This window comes from Telmatherina bonti, assembly GCF_933228915.1.
Source record: "Telmatherina bonti genome assembly, chromosome: 11".
In the NCBI taxonomy this organism is placed as follows: Eukaryota; Metazoa; Chordata; class Actinopteri; order Atheriniformes; family Telmatherinidae; genus Telmatherina; species Telmatherina bonti.
The window spans coordinates 28,446,188-28,461,841 of record NC_136629.1 but is presented as its reverse complement, the minus strand read 5'-3'; positions in this window follow the sequence as shown (position 1 = coordinate 28,461,841).

The following is a 15,654-nucleotide window of genomic DNA, read 5'->3' as shown; positions in this document are numbered from 1 at the left end:
GATGTGTGTGATGGACTCACTTTACATACTACTCATTTTGTTGCTCTGCATATGAGGAGGTGATGAATATGCCCTTAAAAAAAGTAAAATTTATTTAGATGAAATTAACATTGGAACAAACCAGAACCCCAATTTGCTCTCAGTTTGATCCAATTCTCTCGCAGATGTTTCCTCTAGCCATTATGAACGGTTTCACTCCAGTGACTCAACTTGAGCAATTTCAACAACATTGTTCTTCCTGTGTGATCAGACACATGGGCACCACACACCCACTCACTCACTTACCATGACAGCTGTTCAGTTTTCCCCCTGTCTACTACTCACCACAGCCCAACGAACTGTGAAGAAGGGCCTAACTTCTATATTACAACATGAAGCAAATCTAAAGGACTCCGATTTGATTAAGGATGATAGAATATTAATTATATATTAAAAGTCTATGAGTCATCTTGGAAGGTATGACTGTATTTGATTTTTTTTTTTTTTTTTTTATTAAATAATCAGTAATGTCCAGATTTTAGTTTATTATTTGGTCTTAAAAGGGAAAAAAAACCCCAAGATTTTCTAAGTAATTCATTTATAACTATAAGGCATTTCTCACTTCTAACACTGGAGGGCACTATATATCAATCTAATGTTATTCTTTTGTGTCATACATCCTTGCAAGGTAAAATCCTGTTGCAAATGGTCAACTGCCAAATAACTTCGTGTCATAAAATATAGTAAAAGTTAGATTTGACACACTGCCAGTTTATGTAGATGTGCAGTGAAATGTGAAGTGAAGGATTATGTTGGCTCATGATCCACATAGAGCTTCAGTGTTGCATGTGTCCTCTGTAATATAACAGATGCCATTCTCATGTGCTCCTGTGGAAACACAGAAACACAGTCATTCAAAATAGCAGAAAGCATTTTTTTTTTACTGAGATCCAGCTTGTCAACATTTCTGTAATCACAATCAGCATTTTTAATGAACCATTTAAGCATCTTATTCTGAATGTGTTTTGAACAGAAGTAAGGAAATGAATAGGTGGTGGTTCTTGATGATTTGCACCCGGGTGTGATAAAGCTTAGTTCACTGTCACTATGGGTGTGTTGCAGTGTGAAATGACTCATAACACTTCTCAAAAAAGTCAGCACAAACCAGTGAGCACATTATCTAGAACAAGATGACAGAAGTGTTGCACAGTGGATCACACTAGTCTCCGACAGATTAAAGAGAAAAAAACCAAAAAGAGGGTCAAAGACCAACCAGCGAAGCATAATGAAACAAGACAAATACTCATAATAGTCCCTCTGTCTATCTACTTTATTAGCTGTGTTTATTATAGCAATTATGTAGTGCTTATTTTTATGTGGTGCTAAGAATTAATTCAGAAGTTTTGCATTTAAGCCGATGAAAAGCAATGCTGGATGTGAAGAGTGTGTGACATGTGTAAGGCAAAGGTTTTTTGCACACCAATTTAAGCATCAATCTTAGCTTGGAAACATAAAACATAAAACATAAATAACTGATGTAAGATTGGTCATAAAACCTTTCATAAATTCCAGTAATAACTAAAATACATACACTTGAGCATTCTTTATTACCTTTTTTGGTTTTCTTTATTTCCGGGCATGCTAACATCACAAAGAGAGGTGAAAAATATGAAAAGTCATTCAGAAGCCTGGGAAGAAAACAAGGTCTATAGTATTGGACTGTGGCAGCAACATAAAGAGGCCAATTGTGTCTCTCATATTACTGTCAATATTTTAGACTTTTCAGGTAAGTAATAAAAAAACACTTATTATTGTTGGTTTACAATATCTTTAGGTTTCATGCATCAGAAAATCTATTTAAAATGGTGTAACAACAGAACCAGCCAGTTATTAAAAACACAACTGGTGTGTGAAAGGAGCTAAAACATGACAACAAAATTAACACACAATGGAGACCAACATTGTAGATTTGCTGGGCCAACCACACGCTTCAGGCATACCTCTGGAAAACTTCCAGCTTTTAGCCATCTTGCAAGAACATAAAGACATTTGATGTTCTAAAGTTTTGATGTTCTGATTTGACCACTGAAAACTACATTTGAGGAAGCAAATCACATTTCTGTTGTTCACCATTATAGAGAAAATGGAGACTCTTTCACAGAGTAATCCTGCAAAGTGCAGGAACTGCATTTGCGAGCATAACTGCACTCACATTAACCAGGGTCAGCAACCAGAACCCATTTCAGAATTTTATTAAGCTGACATTTTATCTGTACAGTTTTTTAGAGTAGGAGTGAAAAGGAATATATAAAAACTGACCTCATTCTAACTAGTAAACCCCTCAAGATAGACATTTTAAGAGGTTACTGAAAGATTCTACAGCTTTGGAGACTGTACCGTGGTGTTAGATGATGGTTAAGGTTTGGCCAAGGTGGAGCACTACTGCAATCCAAATGCAAAACACCTTTTTTTTTGTTATTTTGGTTTTATACTAAATGCTACATTTTTGGCTTTTAATGACCAATACTTGGAAAACTTCACATTCACATTCACCTGAAACAGTAGCAAAGATATTACAAAGAAAACTGAAAATATACTCATCATCACCTCCGTTGCATAACATGACCACACACTGAGCTAATGAACTGTATGATTAATTGCACCACATAATGATGAACTACAGACATGGTGTTTCTGCATTTTTTAAATTGTCCCAAACATGCTGTCTAAGATCTTATCTAAAAGCTTCTCAATTCTGACAACCCAGTTAAATTTGTACCAGATATAACATGTTCTTTTTGTATTTACAGACATTATTGTATAGGTAACTTCACATACAATAATATATGCTGTATTTGTTGTAACAGTTTAAGGGTAGAGATGCAGTTTGAACTTCTTCTCATAATAAGCTTAAACAAGCTAATTAGTATTCATCATACCGCAGTCAGAGCAAAAATAAAAAAGAAAAGACTTGTCTTGTTAACAGAGTTCTAATTGCCAAGCATGGATTTGAGAGCCTGCTGCAGACAGGTCACTGAAAGGTTAGCTAAAATGTGGAAAGGATTTTCTTTGGCCTTCATTGTCCTCTCATGTCAAATTGTCTCAATTAATGTCTGAGTTATGTCCAATTAAACACTCGTGAGAGATTTTAAACAACTTGGAGGCATTTTTCTCAACCAGAATTATGAGGAATATTACTGTGTGGAAAAGTTAACCCACAAGCATACTGTAACAAGCTATGCAACCATTTTAGAAGAAGAACTGAAATGATGAACAATAATAATAATAATAAAAAAACATTGATATTTACATATTTAAACATTTTGTACCTTTTTTTAAGAAATATATATTTATACATATTAGATGTACTTTATATACACGAATACTCACAAGTGTATAGAGATATAAAACTTTATATGCGATGCTGACTTAATGGTCAGCTCAGTCCAGGGCATTCCATCCAGGGTGGGTTGGGGCTGAAGTTTCGTAAAGCTTGACAGCAGCAGGCGGAAATAACCTCCTCTATCATTCCTTCAGAAGGAGAGGATGGAGGAGTTTGCTGCTGAAACTCTTCCTCAAACTGTCCAGTGAGTCATGGAGGAGATGGAAGTTATTGTCCATGATTGTCAGATGCTTTGCAAGGATTCTGTCTCTAACCACCTCCTGTAGAGTTCCATATTGCCAATCCATGAACATCAATATTGTAGCCTGTGTTCTAAGGATAATCAAGTCACTGAACAGATGATGATGATGATGATAATGATGATGATGATGATGATGATGATGATGATGATGATGATGATGATGATGATGATGACTGAATCCTGCCTCAAATCAAGAGCAATGAGCTCAGTGCCAGACCTGACTAATTTTGTACCCCATGCACAATTTTAGATGGGGCTCCCTTGCATCACAGTCAGGTACACAATCAACTTTGACATACTAAGACATAAGATGTATTTAAGATTTTGTGATGTTCAAGTAGAAAATAGCACAACAAATGAAACTGATGAAACAAGTGTCGTAACATGAAAAATATTGTGTTTATGAATATAGTGGGGCAAATAATATATTTCAAGCTCCCCGTTTAACTCAAGGACCAACCCTTTCCAAAGACATTTTCTAACATACTGGTCTTTAGCAGTTAGCATCAGCGTTAGCTTAGCCTGGCATGGCTAGCAAGATTGGCATCACTGTATATTTGCAGTTAACTTTTGGTTTTCATTTACTTCTTTGAGTTTGTGTTGACAAATCAATGTGGTTGTTTTACAAAAATTATATAATGTTTAAGAATTGCTCTTGCATGCGAAATCTCTTCAATTTATCCTGGGTTCTTTTTTTATTATTCCAACACTCACCACCATTTTGGAGAAACTTTACCTAAACTAGACAGAAGAATGAACTTCAAACATAATTCCATTGTTCTGTTGTGCCACACGTGTTGTTGCTAATAAATGCAATCATTATCTATATAAAGAATGGAATAGATGTATGAATAGATAATCTATGTAGAACTGTCCTATTACTTCTAAAGCATTTGAAAAACTAAGAGCATTTAACTGACATGAAAACAAGGAAAATGCAGCGAACAAGTTTAAATAACAGGCTTTATGTAACTTATAATAATTCCGATAACTTTAAGGTGTGAGTAAAATTAACTTCAGTCAACTTTAGCAATTTATTGACTATTAACAATCTAGCTAATGTCTGAATTAAGTGAGCAAATTAAACCTGGTCCAACAACAGTAACTATGATCCATAAGCTGTTCATTTTATTTACTTCATTATATTAATGTTATTGTACCTTTGTCTTTCCCAGTTTTCTTCCTTTTCTTTCCTTATTTTCCACCCAGGGTGCTGGATTGTCTTAACCTTGTAAGACATTTGAATTCTGTTGAGTACCCATCAATCTACTGGTGTCTAATAATATGTGTCTGCAGACCTCGAGACCTGCGGATTCAGACCAGCATATCCAAGCCTCTAATTTTTTTTATGACAGTACCACCTAGTGGATTATTGTTAAATCATCAGCAGCAGGTCTGCCAGACCACAAATGAAGTTGTTTTTGAGATTCTCAAAAGTTAGAAAAGTTACTTTTAAAGCAGCATTAGAAGGTGAAATCGTAAAAGTAAAAGTTGCATTGCATCCAAATAAAAACACTGATATTTATTGCTCTTAAAGAATTTCCTTGTACACTTTTGATACTGTGCTTATACTTTTTTTCTGAAGAAGACAAAAGTCTTGTTTTTAAAACAAGTTTGAAAGTAAATTACAGCATACTGTAATGGTTAAAATGTTTATTTCACCACAATGCCAGACAGTGTGGCTTCTTACAACAGACTACTAAGCACGAGCAATTTATTTATTGTTTAATCTAAATATATTTACCTTAAATGTTACTACACAGAAATTTGTAGTCATATATACATTTGTATAAAGCATTTACACATGTGCCTCCGACCTGCTAAAACAGGAGATGTTTGCTCTTTGGTGTTCAGTTTTCATTTTGGGAAATTAAAACTAAGAGTGAAACACTGGAATGGTTTGAAATATTTTAATTGCTGTTCACAAATCAGGAAAATCTGCAGAGAAAAGTAATAAGAGAAAAACAAAGCAAAGAATGAAACAAGTTTCCTTATAATGTTAAAATCACAATTGCAGTGGGAAAAAAAGGTGAACATTTAGGGAGGATTTCCTACATCTGTCCATGTTGGAAAGGCTTGTCCTTGCTGGACTATTGTGCACTTTAAAAAGAGATTGCTTAATTAGACAGAGTTAATATTTTTCAAGAATAAAGTCTCCAAATATAAGCTATAGAATAATTATAAATGAAGCTGTATAATAATATAGAAGTAAAAAGTGCTGCGATGGACTGGCGAGCTGTCCAGGGTGTACCCTGCCTGTCGCCCAAAGCCGGCTGGGATAGGCTCCAGCTTCCCCGCGACCCTAAATTGGAATAAGCGGTTCGGAAAATGAATGAATGAATGAAAGTAAAAAGTGAAATAAAAATACACTATTTATGATATGAATATGATTTGTGATATGAAGATTTAGTTTTATAGTTTTGTTAAAATGTTGGCCTGTATGTGTTTTTCTCAAACCATCCACTTCATTAATTTATTACTTTCTTTATGTTTAATTTTTTGTAAAGGTCTTTAGTTTCATTAGTGTGCAGGTTCAATTTCCAAGAGGCTAAGCAGTCTTTAATTTAGATTGAGGTGACATATCACAGCAAAACCATTATTTTGTGTCAATTTCAAGTCAACAGCATAGTTTAAAGGCATTCAACAATGAGATTCACATCTAATACTTACCGGCCCCTTGTCATCCACATTGGTCTGCAATGAAATAAAGGGCACTGTGGAAAACACAAGGAATCTAAAAAGAAAAGAAAGGTTTTTTGTGGGATAGGGCATTCAGGATCACCGCCACAGGATTATGCTGAGACACCATTTTTATTTAGTGGTCAATGTAAAGTGTCAGCAACCAATGTGGTGTGTGAAGTGCCTCGTGGCTGAATTTTAGCCGTTTGCCCGTGATGTTTCTTTTGGCCTCATAAGACATCAACATGCTTGTTTGCTTTGCAGCCAAGCGCAAAGAGCTTAAGTTGAAAGCTCCAAGGATTCAAAGTATTCTGGGTTCACAGGGATAAATTTCTTAAAATATATTGGGTCGTTGAAGGGAGTTTGATCCTGAAAAGGACAGCAGAAATTCTCATCACACTTGACTGACAAAAGACCCTTGGTCATACTGGAAGGACAACCTGGAAGGACTACCAGACTACCAATACCACATATGGGCAATATTTTGGTAAAAAAAAAAAAAAAAAAAAAAAGTGCATGTTATCTAACATTCTGCTTCTGATCAATCAATAATAAATCAAAGGATCTTATTGGATTTTTCTTTTCTTTTAAAAAATCTAAACTTGTATTTGATGATGATGATGATGATGACATAACTAAAATGTTAGACTGGAAAAGTAAAAAAAAAAAATTAAACGAATGTTATTCCAATAGTGTCGCTCAGTAGACATTTCCAATGAAGCATCATAATCAGTTTCTATTTCCGGGATTCAGATGTTTAACCATGTTTAAAACTTAGTCATTAGTCGTACTTTCTCTCACAAAATTTCTAAAAATAATATTTAGAAGAAGAACTACAGGTAAGGTTGATAAAGATTTTAAATTTTCTGATAAATTTGCAACCAGTCAAGTAAAAAAACAAAAAAAAAAAAAAAAACAAATAGTTAATCTCGTCAAGCCACTCAATAACCGGAAGTTTCCAAAGGGTCAAATTATATCTCCAGAATGCCAATGGGATGTAATTCAGACAATCTGGCAAATGATGTGTGATAAACTAGAAGTACAGAGAACAGAGAAGGTTGATTGGGGAAATGATCGCTGCAGCGTACAGATGCAGAGGTCAGTTGAAAGTCAGATGGAAATGGACCAGTCTAAGATGATGTGTGTGTGTGTGTGTGTGTGTGTGTGTGTGTGTGTGTGTGTGTGTGTGTGTGTGTGTGAGTGTGGGGGAGGGGCGTCACATCACAAGATACATAAGACTGGTCATAAAACTGAGAATATGAACATAACAGTTATTCATTTAAAAATTAAATATGTATAAGCCAATATATACGTATATATATATATATATATATATATATATATATATATATATATATATATATACATACATATATATATACATATATATACACTACTCACAAAAAGTTAGGGATATTTGGCTTTCAGGTGAAATTTATGGAAAATGCAATATGTTCATGCTACAGTGATATAATATCATAAAAGTAAGACATTTAAGTAGAAGGATGCACTACTGATTTCTTCATCTCAAAAAATTCATTCAACACAAAAGGTAACAACAATGGTAGTTACACCACAACAAAAAATTTGAACGTCTCAATATCTCGTCATGTGCCCTTGAGCATCAATTACAGCTTGACAACGACGTCTCATGCTGTTCACAAGGCAACTTATTGCCTGCTGAGGCATGGCATCCCACTCTTCTTGAAGGGCAGCCCTCAGGTCATTGAGGTTCTGGGGTGCAGGGTTTCGAGCCTCTACACGACGGCTCAGCTGATCCCACAGGTTTTCAATGGGATTCAGGTCTGGAGAGAGTGCAGGCCATTCCATTTGAGGTACACCAGTCTCCAACAGCCGTTCCCTGATGATGCGGCCTCTATGAGCAGGAGCATTGTCGTCCATGAAGATGAAATTAAGCCTGTGCTGTTCATGTAGGGGCACAATCACTGGATTAATGATGTTATTCAGGTAGTATGGGCTTGTCACTGTACCATTCACAAAGTGTAGGGCAGTTCTGTACCAAGTGGACACCCCTGCCCACACTGTAACACCGCCACCACCAAAAGCTCGCCTGGTGACAACAGTGGCTGATGCATAGCGCTCTCCCTGACGTCTCCAACATCGTTGCCGGCCATCATTTCTGCTCAGTGTGAATCGACTTTCATCAGAGAAACAGCACTGAGGCCCACTGGTTCCTCGTCCAGCGTAAATGCTCCCTGGCCCATGCAAGACGATGATGCCTGCGCCTGGTGGTGTGGTCAGGTACCCGTGCAGGTCGTCTAGCACGCAGACCACGCTGATGGAAACGGTTTCGAATGGTCTGACGTGACACTTGGGTGCCTCTCACCTCTCTTAAACGTGCCTGGAGTTGAGTGGCATTCATCATCCGGTTTCTCAGGGCAGTGTTCACAATGTAGCGGTCATCAGCACGGGATGTGGCCAAAGGACGTCCACTTCTAGGCCTTTCTATGACTCTTCCAGTCTCTCGATATCTCTGTTGCAACCTGCTGATGACACTCTGTGACACTCCAAGCTCAGTGGCCACTTCTGTCTGAGAACGTCCTGTTTGAAGCATCGCAATGGCAAGGGACTGTTGTTCCATTGTTAGGTGTCGTCTTGGTCTCATGATGTCAAAATGTGAACAGCATGATGAGGACAACTGTTTAAACACCAGCTCTAATTGAACCAGGACATTTATTAGTCAATTCAAGGATCACACACCTGCCGTGATTTTTGCCGTTAAGCTCCTTGTTAGAGAACAGCAACTTGTGCAAAATTTATTGAAACATTTAACAGTTGGACATGTGCATTTAAAAGCTTAGAGAAGATCACATTAAGTTCACCTGTACAGGTTTGAATGCATTTTAGGCTTGTTGTGTGTGTGAGCAGAGCAAAGATTTTGACCTTATAATGTTGATTCAGTGTATTAGCTTACTGAAGCTCAGAAACCTTTTTTACCTTGTTTTTCAGTACACCCTTCTCATTTATCCCTGGGGTGAAGAACAAGCTATTTCCAATGCCAGCAAACCAGAACACTTAGTTACTCCATGACTCTGGAGGGGTTCATTGGATTTATACTGCGACTGTCCAGGTCACAATGAATGACCAAAACAAAAAAACACTCGGAAACAAGGTTTGCCACAATAAAATAAGGGAAAAGCAACAGGTGAAGAACAAGAGACCACCCTTCACCCCGAGGCTGAGAAATGAAGCCACAAAAAAGCCAAAAAAAATGTGATTCCTCACAGAACCACGTAAGGCTAGCTTGAAAAGTATCTTATTCCTCCATCAACCTCCATGTCAAGTACAGATTGCATGTTCATGATAATGAATTTGCAAAAGACAGAAACAAATGAGGATTCTATTCTATTCTATTCTATTCTATTCTATTCTATTCTATTCTATTCTACAGTCACTTTGCAGAAGCTTTTATCCAAATCGAATGACATATGACAAGTGATCAATCAACCATTCTAACTACCCTACTATGCATGTCTGGTGAGTTGGAGGATATGTGTGAGTTTATTTTTTTAAGTATGACTAATAATTCAATACTTAAAAGTTTTACTGCAGTTATATTAGAAATATAGAGTACTGGGTGTGAAAAAATAAGCCAAAAAAAAATAACCCCAAAAAAAACCAACAGTTTTCTGCAACATAGCACTTTTTATCATTAGGAAAAAAGCAAGATTTTTGGCTTGCTTTATTTATGCCCTAAGCATGGTCATTAAATCTATTGACTACATCAGCAGTGTGTCCTCTCATGTGATGATGAGCCTTTAGACCCATGCAGGAATTGGAAGATGTTTCTTTGACAAAGATTTAAAGCCTGCTGGCATTTTAGCTGGTGAGATTGTTATTGATGGCCTTGGCAGGGTGTTGCTGTGTGATGGGAATGTTTTGTTTTGTTTGCTCATCTTCCTCTCAAACTCTTGTGCCTTGCAGGTCGCTAAAATCTCAATCTTGACATGCTGTCATTGCTAGTTTAGAGCCACGTTAACTACTGATGACATGGTGTAATAGATGGTTCCTGGTTGAGATTGTGCCTGGTGGAGCTAAAGTCAGAAACAATATATTGATCTCTGTGATGTGATGATGACTTTAAAGATAAGAATAACAAGTTCACTGAATGCATTTATTGTCACGTTCACAAGCTTCATGTAAAAAAAGCTGCTGGCATACTTTATTGTATACCACACAACACTGCATTTCCAAAAACCACACTTATTATGCTTTTATGTCATAATAGTTTATATTTAAAAAAGTCATACCTTCTGTTAAGATTTGCTTACCACAGTTGTATGACTGTGTAACCGACCTTCAGGTCCAAATTCAAGATCCCGTGTGTGGGCACAAACAAACTGTTTCCCTCAGGATCACAAGTTTATTAAAACAAAAGACAAAGAATTAAAAACAAACAAGCCAATGAAACCAGTTTAAAGGTCCGCAACAGTGGCCTCAGCCAAAAACCCGACAGGGGAGAAAGCATGGGTGGAGGTGGATCCCACCTAAAAGTCCTCTGATTAAAAAAAACTCACATGCAATAAAAAAGAATAAATTTTAAAAATAAAGATAAAAAGAGACATGCACGTTTATGCACTCAACAGTAAAAATAAACTTTTGAGGACAGGGTGGCCACCTGCTCCAACCCGAGCTTGACCCTGACAGCTGATGCCACCGTGAAGGGCCCCTGTACATTTACTGGTCAGGCAGCATGAAGATCCTGAGGGAAAAACAAGATAAAAATGAACGATCAGTTGATAAAGAATAAAAACCATATGTAAAATACAATAAAAAGAAGTGAACAAAACAGGAGTGGCTGGAAGGTTTGGCGTCTCACAATAGGACTTCAACCCCAGCTGCTGGTTTTCTATGTACTGCAATTTCTTCCATCCTGCGTAGATTTTTACGCCCAGGTTACGAACAGCCTTGATGCAAAGCCTGCAACCTACAGAGCGCCCTGCAGCGAACCATGCGACCAGCCACCATGCACGCCTGAAGCTTCATTTTCTGGCTTTTATGCTCCCAGATTACTACACAGGTGTGTGTGATTTACCAGCCCGGAAATGCACGGCTCCTTGACTACGGCAACTCTGAAGGGACATTAGACTCTCCTTGTATGTGCCGGTTACAACTGCAGGAGTAGGATTATACAGCAAGCCACGAAAAACACAAGTAATGTCTTCACATTCACTGTGGCACTGTTCCGATAAGTTTCTGCAATGTCACATGATTTGTTTTCATTTAATTTCGCAGAAAATTTTTACCAGTATCTTGTACTGATTATGTGCAAAGCCTTCTCCAGCTCAACCAAAAGATTTTTAGAGGGGCTCAGGTCTTGGCTCTGTGGTGGCCAATTCATGTGTGAAACTGATGTCTCATGCGCCCTGAAACACTCTTTCACAATCTGGACCCCGTGAATCCTGGTATTTCATCTTTGAGTATGCCCACGCTGTCACAGAAGAAAAAGTTCCATTCATGGAATAACTTGCTCATTCAGGGAGTCAGCTGATCTCTGTCTTTGGGCACATAATGGTGCTAAATCTAGACCTGACCCACCGGAACAACCCCCTATCATAGCACTGCCCCCGTAGGCTTGTCTCGCAGGCACAAGGCGCTATTGCTGCATCACTTCATCTGCCTCTTTTCATACCCTTTTTTGCCCATCATAACCTTCTTTCATTGCTCTAGAGTCCAAGATTTATGCTGTCTAGCCAATTAAAACCCTTTACTCTGGTTAAGCTCACTGATTAGTAGTTTTCTAATGGGTGCCCAGCTGTTCAGTCCCTTGAAATCCCTTTGTATTGTGTTTACGTAATTGTTCTTACTTTCACTATTAAAACATACCCCTGAGTTCGACTTTTGTTAAATTTCTATTAAACTTCATTAAATGTTAGTTATCAGTAATCACCATCATTCCAGATTTTTTTTTTCAGACCACATTTCTTCCTCAAAGACAATGGTTCCCCACTGGGGTGCCCCTATTTTTATGCATTTTCTTCCCTGCTCAAAAAAGAAGCAAACTTCAACAGTCTTTGTTGGTGCTTTATACACTGCAGTGAAGCAGCAAACCAGCTTTCCTTAAACATGAAAAGTAAAGTGGAGAAGGCTGCAAGGGGTGCATTGGATAAGCCAGGCAGACCTGTGGTTAAAGTGACTATAAATTTAAGCCTCTTCAGGGTCTAAGGGATTACTTTAATTCAAAGAAAAAAGAATCAAACTATTTAAGATAATAAGCAAACCTTAGTTTTAAGGTGTTTTTATCACCATTTTCATAAAAAAAAAATACAAAAGGACACTCAAAAGCATACTTGTTTAGAACACACTGCTGTTCATAGTTTTTTAAACGGCCTGTGTAATTTAAAAAAAAAAAAAAAAAAAAAAAAAAAGGACAAAACGGATTTATCTTCATTTAAACTCTTTAAAGGAACAGTATTGATCAAATTGTTCTTTACCTAGCACAATCTGAGCCTTAGATCAGAGTCATTATTCATGACCAGCTAACGATTTCTTGTCACCTGATGTCTTCTGCCTGCAAAGCTGTAGGCCAAGTGAGGGCAGAGAAACACTCAGACACTACATTAAATTGCTGTCCAAGAGAAGCAAGTCTGTCATCTAATTGTCATTTGTCTGCTGAACATGCTGGCTCCTGGCAAGAACTACCTACTTGTTGTTCTAAAGAGCATGCCTCCTTTCTTTTTCCTTATGAAACAGACAGGAATTAAGTTAACATTTGTCTTGTAGAAAGGCTCTGCTTGTCAGGATGAATGGTTCCAAAGTGTGTGTGTGTAGGCACAGTGAAAACCAAAGCATTTCTGCAAGTCCACCAGTGGAGAAAAAGATTTTCGTTTATGGTATAAAGCAGGCTGCATTACTTCAAGTGTCTAAACTGTCTACAGCAATCGGAAAATAAGTGCATAGATTATCGCGACAAATGTAATGGATTGAAGAGCTCAGTTTCCTTTTCCCGACAGTCACATGAAGAACCTCAAACCTGATTTGAAAATATCTGTAGTAAGTAAACTTAAATCTCTACATATTAAAACCAAACGAACTGTTAAAAAAAAGGTGATTGTCTTAACAGGTTAAAAAAGGCTCAAACTAGTTTTGTCTAGTTGGAGCCAGTTTCAGAACCTCCACAGGGTATATTACATTTACATGTACATTTCTCTCAGGAAAAAGTAACTGTGCCCTCACCAAGGCGGTCTCAGATTGCATGCATATCCACGTTTTATGATCCCATTGAAGCTGAGATGAGCTAAAGCTGAGTAAAACCCTTGTCTACTCAAAGATTCTTTGATGTGACTCAAAGACCACTACACTCAAGAGCCAAATGTAAGCAGGTGTTAATGCAGTGGGGAGTAGTGGCAGATCCCCCGTTTGGGAGAGTGGACACGCAGTCAACCTGCCAGTAGGTTGTGATAAGAGAGGCAGTTTATTAAAAACAGATGTAAAAGGAGCCCAAGCCAAAGAGTCTGTTGCAATGCAGAACTTAACAGGATGGCATTTTGCTCCATGCTGTGAGCCGTGTCTGGAAAGACACGGCCAGGTAGAAGGTTGAGTGTCCAGATGCACACAGTGCTGTTACCAACGACCCATTGTCCACCTGGAATATGACCAACCTGTCTAATGCAACAGGTTTAAATGCACTGTAAACAAAAACCAAAATCAATACACAATCAAAACCAAAATAAATTAACCCAAAAGAAAACTTTGACCAGGGAAATTATTAAAATGGTTATCCAGCGTAGGACTGGATAAATAAAATGGATATGGGAAAGGTACTTGGCTGAATAAAGAGTCAAAGTGCATTCCAATCCTCCGTGTGTCTGACAAGGCGTTCTCCGTGAAACTTTCTGCAGGGTCTTGTCAGCAACTTGTCACTCGTCCTCAGTGTTTCTTGGTTACGCTCCGTCCTGACACTGAGTCATCTTCCCCCAGCCAGTTCTTTGTTGTCCTTCAGCTGAAAAAGTCTCTTGCCTGGCCACGAACAGCCATCGCTCCCTGTTGCGTTGGAACCCTGCACCGGTGCCAGTGCACCATCTTAATACATTGCTCCTGCTGCTCTTCCTGATTGGAGTTTGCTGATGCCCATTTCTTCACCTGCTGTGCTTCTTTTCTGCTCACTGGGAAAGAGGGAGCAAAAGAAACACAAGCAATGCGCAAGCTAATCATTCTCCTCTAAATCGGGCACTTAGGTGATTCTAGTCACTTCATTGTTGATGGAGCACCCGCCCCTTTGATATTTATTCACTTCATGAAAACAAAATATCCAAAGTTCATGGTGGATGTTTCTTGGTTGTTTGTTGTTCATAGACCAATACTTAGTACCTGCTGATAAATACATTTTTTTTTCTCATGCCAAAATTTTCAGGAACAGAGAACAAACTCTGAAGATTTTAGTTTGGACCCAAGAAGGCCAAAGTCCTGCAGCTTTTTTCAGTGTTTTCCTGCTTTAACACACCTGACTCATATTAATAAGTCATTGCATTGTGTAGCACTTGACAGCAATGTTATTCTCTGTAATCTATAAAAAGCTTTGTGAGCCAATGTGGAAAAACTTCAAACTTTAAACTAGATTATATGTTTAATTTGAGATTCAGTCTTTGTTTCAGTCTCATTTTTTAGATGTAGGACACAGAGTATTCAAATTTCAAATAATCTACACTCTCTTAGCTTGGTTAAAAGGATAACATCATGTTTGATGTATGCAGACTGTATAAAGATGAAACCAGGTCAACTGTGACAAGCTGTCACGATGGAAAGATATGCAGATTCCATAAATCACCCTTTACAGTAAGTTTTGTGAGCTGATCCACTAAAAAATGTCTGCCCATTTGTTATGTTGTGTGTTAATATGTTTGCTGGTTTGCCACTTGACCAAAAGTTTCTGACACTGTAAGAGATGTAGCTGAAGTTATCTAACTACAATTCTGTGTCAACAGCTGTCTTTGAACCTCTTCTATTCCTCTGTAGGACAGATATCACAATGATTGTTTAAAGATAGATCAAGTTGCCAAGAAAGAATACAGTGTAGAGCCTATGGTGCAAAATAAGAACTTTGAAATTGAGTCTAATTATGGTTTAAATATAAATATAACCTGGACTTATTCAGAGTGAATGATCTACAGTGTTGGACTGACTTAAAAAATATTTAAAAGTCTATAAGATACCTTTTCTAAACATCTGGTATATTGTGAAAATCCGGAAAGCACAAAGTCTTCAAACTATGAATGCATCTCTACATAGAAATGATCTTCTTTTGAAAAACCCATTCAGCCGATAAGCATGGACTATGTGAGACATAGGTTTGCCTCCATATAATGTGGTTACCAGGCAGGAAAAAGTAATA